General features: G+C 45.6%; 1 long non-coding RNA gene across 1 annotated transcript; it reads left to right on the forward strand.

Annotated features, from left to right (window-relative positions):
• Positions 1-1,571: 1,571 nt before the first annotated feature.
• LOC137538116 (uncharacterized) lies at positions 1,572-7,372 on the forward strand. Its single transcript, XR_011024687.1, has 2 exons — positions 1,572-1,851; positions 6,793-7,372. It is a non-coding gene; the product is annotated as an uncharacterized lncRNA (long non-coding RNA).
• Positions 7,373-7,689: the final 317 nt, after the last annotated feature.

The following is a 7,689-nucleotide window of genomic DNA, read 5'->3' on the forward strand; positions in this document are numbered from 1 at the left end:
CCTCTGTGTCACCTCTGTTCCCCCGTGCCTTCAGTGACCCCCCCTCTGTGCCACCTCTGTTCCCCTACTGTGTCACCTTTGTGCCCCCAGTGTACTAATGTAATTTTACTGATGTAAGAAACATTTTATCTTTGAAATTTTTTTAAATAAATGTTCTGAAATACTAAAAGGTCTTTTTAAAAATATTTTTGTTTTTTTTACTTCTTTCCACGGAATAAAATTTCACATTTTCAGGCCATTACATAACGTTGGTGTCAATAGACAAGACATCACCACGTACATCTTTAACTACCGGTATTACTTTTTTATTTTCATTTATGACATACACAGTTTTTGCACTTTGGTGAAGGAGAACCCCAAAAATAAAATCCAAACAGACTACATTCTCTTTCATGTGACGTTCACGGCCTTGCTAAAGAAACAATGCCTGAGGATATGGTATATAAGAAACAGGAAGAGTGCGTTGGTGCACTTGCAATGGAAAAAAGACAAGCCCTCCAGGAACACACTAGACAAGGGTTAAGCTTATTAGTGTTTGCTCCCTTTGCACACAGAGAAGAACATCGATTATGGGTGGGGAGGAAGTGATATTTTCCCCTTCTCTCTGCCTGTCCTTAGGAACACTCCCCTCACTTCCCGATATACTGTTAATGCGCGTAGGAGAGCTGCAATATGTGTGGGCTTGTGGAGATTGAGCCTGGAGCGATAGTGTAACTAAATGCTGTATTAGTTACACTATCGTTCCAAGCTCAATCTCCACAAGCCCACACACATCGCAGCTCTCCTGCGAGCTGTGTGCAGTAACCGTATATAAGGAACCATAAGCGGCGAGTGAAGGGGGCATTCTTAAAGGGACGATCCGAAGTAAAAAAGAAAGTTCTACTTATTCTGGGCTTCCTCCAGCCCCTGGCAGCTGATATATCCCTCACCACAGCTACGCTCCCAGTCGGTGGCCCGGGGTCCCCTCTGTTGGAGATGCTGACCTCGCCAGGTCAGCATCTTCTGCGCTGGGTCGCGCCGCTCGCAGTCACGCTCACATGGCTTGGAGTGTTCTGTGCAGGTGAAGAGGCCTGTGCAGAAGTGAATAGACTGCACTGCCTGATGTTCAGACTACATGCGCTGCGATGCGTTGCGCAGCACTGTGATGTACTATTGCACTGCTGCATGCATTTTTTTGGCTGCCTACAGCGAATGGGATCAGCAGCGCAGCGCACGGCAGCACAGATGGCACGTGATCATGGGCATTGCGTTGCGTTCTGACCGTAAGGCCATCTGCATTGCCTAATGTGAACAAGGCATTATTTTTTTCCCCACAGTGGAAAAACACACATTTCTCTCTCTGCACTGCAACTGTAGTATGGGAAGTATTATGTCTGTTTTCCCGTGCTTTTTCGCTTAAAACGGCTGGGATTTTGGCAAGTGTGACCCCAGTTTCAAAATAAAGATTGCAAAAACTATTACTGCCATACCGTTTTGCAAGCTGCAAAGAATTAACAGCAATTGAGTCACCCCTTTTACTCCCAGGCCTGTTACATCTGTCATGACAGAGATTGAAGAATCTATAATTTTGTTGCAAGAGAGGTCGAGTTTACAAATCATAATTTCATCTTGTTGAAACAATTTGTAATTCCTAAGCAGTGTTGTTTATTGGAATGCTGCCATCTAGCGTTACTCACAAATATTGCAGTTAACTCTTTGTCATGCCCTATTGTATCTAAATAAAGTTATTGATGAAGGGAAACACTTTCAGTGCACTTGCTCAAGAATCAATTGCAGTTAGTTGTAGCTCATAATAGTGGAATGAGATGCTGCCGGTGTAGCAAGGCATAGCATGAAGGCTCATGTGAAAGTGTAAGTTGCTTTAAAACTGCTGCCCTTTATTTTTTGTGCTTTTTTTAAACATATTTTATTGGCATTTTCAGGAAGATGCAGAAAACATAGCATATGTCAATGTGTCCCTTTTGATGACTATTAACCTCACTGCTGGCTGTAGATAAGGGGGCTCTTTACAGTGCATACACAGACAACACTGAACTCTTGGCATACTTGAACCAGCTATATCCATGTAATCAATTAAAAACTGTCATTTCCTCTCATTTAACAGTTGAGATAGCGTTATAGAAATGTTTTCCCCTCATTTTTGCTGTGACTGATTTGGTTAAGCCTGAAGCGAAAAAAACTTCAGAAAAAGTTAGACGCTTACGCTTACCTCTTTTCAGGGAAAGCTGTGGATAATTAAAAGGCTTCCCCCGTCCCCCTCAGTATATTGTTACAGCCCTGGGCTTGTCGAATAGCATTGCGCTACCTGCTCCTGTCTGTATACAAATGCTGTTGTCTTTGTGCACAAGCGGCTCCGTGCTACTGCACAGGGGCGGTCTATCATTGCGCCGGCATGGTGTGCCGTCACTCGTACACAGACAGGAGCCTGAGCGTGCAGAAAAAGAGGATCCTGTCGAGAAGCAGTGGGCTCAAGAAGGATTGCAGAAGCCTTTGGATCATCTAGTGGCCTCCCTTTAGGCTTTGTTCACATCGTTGGCGTCAGCGATTTTCGATTTTGTGAGTGTTTTTGTTTGCCCCTCCCGGCGCTTTCCGCCCCCTCCCCCCCTAGATTTTTTTGTAAAGCGCTTTTCTAAGTGCTTTTGCAGAGCGTTTGTTTGTTCACTTCCAGACGCAAGAATGGTACAGGCAGCGCTTTGGTGAGCGGATCGGCAATCGAACCGCTCAGATGTGAACACTCATAGGGAATCATTGCACAAGCGCTTTAAGGCCCCATTCACACCTAAAACCAGTAAAACCAGAACAAGTGGACTGCAATCTGAAAAAAAAGCCCCAGTTTTGGGTTACTCCCCCCTTTTGTATACTCCTATTTCTTATGTTTTTTCAGATTGCGGTCCACTTGTTCTGGTTTTACTGGATCATTTGTCCCATATTGGTAAGATTAGTGTATTTAGATGGGGATTCCCCCAGATTGTACGTTATGCAGATATCTGATGAAGGGTAGGTGTACTGATAAAATATTTTTTGTATGTATTATATGTTTTTAACAGATTGAACACACTTGTTTGCCTCTGAGGAAGCGGCCTTGTGCCGTGAAACATGTGTCAGGCATTGTTGGTGTTGGAATTGGATACTCTGTCCATGCGACTACAATCAATATGATATACATAATATTTATAAAGAATAAAATAATGTTGCTGTTCCTCTAAAGCCCCATGTGTATAGCCTTGTGTATATTTAATGTGTAAGGTGGGGTGGAACTGATTGGAGAGTTTTATATCTGTTCCTGATTTTGTTTTAAAGCTTACTTACTAATGAACCTGAGATCTATTTATATGTTAGTGCTAGTTAGGGGCAATGGCTGCAGTGAGAGTAATCCCATAGGATCACTTCTGCAGTAGCACTTTGCTGATTGCCAGCGATCAGCAAAGTGCGAATCGTGGGCACACAGCGCCAGGTGTGAATGGGCCCTAAAGTCTGGATCTCTAGTGGCAAGCATAGAGCTGGGAGATGGCTGCCTGGAAAAAGTAGACAGTGAAGCCTGGACCTCTTTCAGTAAATACAGAGCTACAAGGGAAATTGAGAAGATGGCCCCCCAGAATGAGAAGACAGTGAAGCCTTGAGCTCTACGGGTCAGTATAGAGCTGCAAGGATGGGGAGACTGCTGCCAGGAATAAGAAGTAACTACGTACACAAGCACGTGTCCAATGTGCACTCTTGTACATGAAGAAAGACTATAGGGATACATTTGGTGATTAGATTATAATCGGAACACATTATTAGGTTTTTTGAGGGGCGAAAGTTGGGAGATCAGCCTATACACGGGTGGGCTTATACTTGGGTATATATGGTATAAGTGGCTCAGCACTGGGTTTTTCATATCATTAGTTGCAGCTTGTTTTTTTGTCGTTGTCTTTTTAATACAAATTATGTGGATAATATAATTTGCGTTGCACAAAGTTTTTTGCGTTGCATATAAACCATCTGAGTATTATTAATTTTTTTATTAGCTTGTTTGCTTTTTTTTTTTTTACTATCTTCCTGGGTGAATGTCAGATGCAACTTAGAGCTAATGGCAGTCTGTGAACAGGCCAGAATCCTCCCAATCCCATCATTGAGGTGTATACACACAGTCAATTTTGATTTACCAATTTTAGAATTTTAATACGAGGAACAGATTGTGTAGTTAAGCTCCCATACTACATGGAAGTGGTAAAATTGGCCAAGAGAAGGGAGATCTGATGAAGGGGCGCACAAGGAGCGTCACAGAGTAGGCGAGGTGTGTGAGGTAAACAATGCTCTCGAGACGTGCTGGGCCTAGATGGTTTGCTGGCAGAAGCATTGGGGGCGGCTATACTTCTGCTGGATTCTAAGCAGGAGCAAAGTTTTATTTAGTGTGTGTACAAGGCTTTACCACTTGAGGACCGGCTGACATTTGTCAGATCTGTGCTGCGTGGGCTCTTCAGCCCACAGCACAGATCGTGTAATTAATTTGAGCCATGCCAAAAATGTGTGAGGACCTCAGCCCTGCATACAGCGGTGGCTCCAGCTTCAGATTTTTGGGGGGCTCAAAAGGGGCACAATGGCTGGCCGGCGGGGCTCACGGGGGGAAATGAGAGGCGTGCAAAAATGGGCGTGGTCATGTCATGTGGGCGGGGCTAACTGTAATGTCGTTGTACCAGCTAATGTAGTTACATAAAAAAAATATAAAGTAAATGCACATAATGATAGACAGAGTTTCCCCAGTAAATGCACGTAATGACAGACAGCGTTTCCCCAGTAAATGCACGGAATGAGAGACAGCGTTTCACAAGTAAATGCACGTAATGAGAGACAGCGTTTCACCACTAAATGCACATAAGAAACATAATTTCACCAGTAAATGCACCTAATGACAGACAACGTTTCCCCAGTAAATGCACGTAATGAGAGACAGCTTTTCACAACTAATTGCACATAAGAGACAGCGTTTCACCAGTAAATGCACGTAATGACAGACAGCCTTTCACCAGTAAATGCATGTAATGAGAGACAGCATTTCACCAGTTATTGCACATAATGACAGACAGTTTTTCACCAGTAAATGCATTTAATGAGAGACAGCGTTTCACCAATTAATGCACATATTGACAGACAGCATTTCACCAGTAAATGCACATAATGACAGACAGCCTTTCCCCAGTAAATGCATGTAATGAGAGACAGCCTTTCACCAGTAAATGCACGTAATGAGAGACAGCGTTTCACCAGTAAATGCACATAAGAGACAAGGTGGGCTGTGCGGAAGGACTCAGGCTCAGGCCTGGCTGGTGGTGGTGGGCTGGGGGCTCCAGGGCAGCTCAGGCCTGGCTGGTGGTGGTGGGCTGAGGGCCCCAGGGCAGCTCAGGCCTGGCTGGTGGTGATCGGCTGGGGGCCCCAGGGCAGCTCAGGCCTCGCTGGTGGTGGTGGGCTGGGCTGAAGGACTCTGGCCCTGCTGGTGGTGGTGGGCTGGGGGCCCCAGAGCAGCTCAGGACTTGGTGGTGGGCTGGGCGGAAGGACTCAGGCTCAGGCCTGGCTGGTAGTGGTGAGTTGGGGACCCCAGGGCAGCTCAGGCCTGGCTGGTGGTGGTGGGCTGGGGGCCCCAGGGCAGCTCAGGCCTGACTGGTGCCAGCATCACATCACATCACATGTAAAAAAAAAAATCATTCAAGTTGTCAATGGCAGTTGGCTTGACTGCCCACCCCACCCACCTTGAGTCCTCTTCCTCCTGCTGCTTCCTGCTGAGCTGTCTCTGTCTGTGGCTGGCTGTCCTCGGACGCTTGGGTGCTGTCCAGAGTGATGCAGTCTCTGGTGGTCTGGTGGTGGCTGCAGAGTCCACAGTCCCCACTTTGCTGCTGCCAGCCTGCTGACACAATGGCCGTCGGAGCGGCAAGCCTCCCTGAAGCTGGGTTGGCGGGCTGGCTAGGTGCGCTACATACTGGCTGTGTGCGTATCATGTGACGGACGTCGTCACGTGACACAAATTTAAACTCCAGCCAGGAACTTTCCCTTGCGGGACGCTCTTTGCCTGCGTGGCTGCCAGTGTCTCTGACTCAGCTCTATTACCCACGGTGGGGTTATGTCACGTGACTGATCTGACAGCCCTCCTTCAGCTCCAGTCCTCCTCCTTCTTTTCTGAACTTGTGGTGGCCATGTCCCGCAGCCACGGGGGGAACTTTAGGGGGGGCTGATTAGTTTACAGCTGGGGCTGAAGCCTGGGTATGCCCCAGTGTGGCGCCGCCACTGCCTGCATACATTTGAAATCGGCGCAAGAAGACTTGGGCGCAGGATACAGATGGTATATGGCTGATCCTGCTGCTGCACAAGCTGGCCGTGTTAATTACTATTCCCCCTCCAGGCCGCCATGGATGGTGGGGAATTATATAATTCGGCTTCCAGCTATTGCTTTTGACGGCGCTGACGTTACTCATTGAGCGCCCGCTATAGATGTAATTCCTATTATAGTCTATGGTGGCGCCGGCTTCGCCCCAACTCTTCCTGCGCTAAAAATGGACTGCTCCGTCAGCCCTACAGGACTGGAGTTCAACATCCCTGTTGTAATGGATAATCCCATATTATCCCCATGCACTAGTACAATAATGAACATTAAAGAATTAATAGTCGATTCTACGGCTGTAGGTAGGGATGGTCAATAAGATGCAGATAATTCAGAGTTTATGAAAAAGTAATCGTGTGCAAATGTTTACAGCTTGAATGTGAACCACTGAAATGCAGCAGCAGTGTCATTGTTACATGTCTTGTTCTCTCTCTTTTCAGGTAACAGAAGAGACTTGTCATATTTTGGAAGGATTAGGATATTCCTGTGAGTGCCGAGGACTAATCAATGTTAAAGGAAAGGGAGAGCTGAGGACTTACTTTGTGTCTACAGACAAATTCCAAAGCACTGCCATGAACTAAACCTGCTCTAGAAAGAGACTCAATTCCTACTCCAGATATTAACAAATGTGTTGATGAAGTTCCTGCCCAACAGTATTGTAGGACATCCTGTCTTACATGGAGTGCCATTACTCTGCCTGCTTGTATCAGAATACATACTGAGCGTTTTCATGCAGCAGACATATGGAGAACGTGCAAAGAAGGCCATGAGTGCCAGAAGATGAGCTGGCCCATAACATGAGTCTACTCGGAGGGACATTGAGCTATGTATCCTGCAAAAATGCACATTCTCTACAAAATGTGCCTCAGGTGGTAAAAAAGCAGCAATGGAGGCATAAAAACTATAATGTACTGCCACCAATACCACTGCTGTAACCAGAAAAGATGCCTGAAAGATTAGATGAATCAGGAAGATGATAAAGATATTTGGTCTCCAGGCACTATAAACAGAAATGACTTATTTCTGCAGTTGTGTAAGTTTTGTACACAAGTATTACAAAAAAACCTCTATTAATTCATACAGCGTAGTCATTTGGCTATAGCGCTGTCAGTGCTGAGGCTGCTGTGTGCCTTAAAATTTATTTTTTGTACATCCACAGATAAATTCCTCAGACACTTGTGATTCAGATTGTCTATTTGTATTGCATATGTGACATTCAAAACACAGTTGGTTAGTGCAACTGCAGAATACATTTGGCAAATAACAATCTACAGGATAAAGTTAAAGTCTATTATGGATTAGTCACTGAGTAACTCACCTGTCCACGATCCAGCACC

This window comes from Hyperolius riggenbachi, chromosome 11, assembly GCF_040937935.1.
Source record: "Hyperolius riggenbachi isolate aHypRig1 chromosome 11, aHypRig1.pri, whole genome shotgun sequence".
Classification (NCBI taxonomy): domain Eukaryota; kingdom Metazoa; phylum Chordata; class Amphibia; order Anura; family Hyperoliidae; genus Hyperolius; species Hyperolius riggenbachi.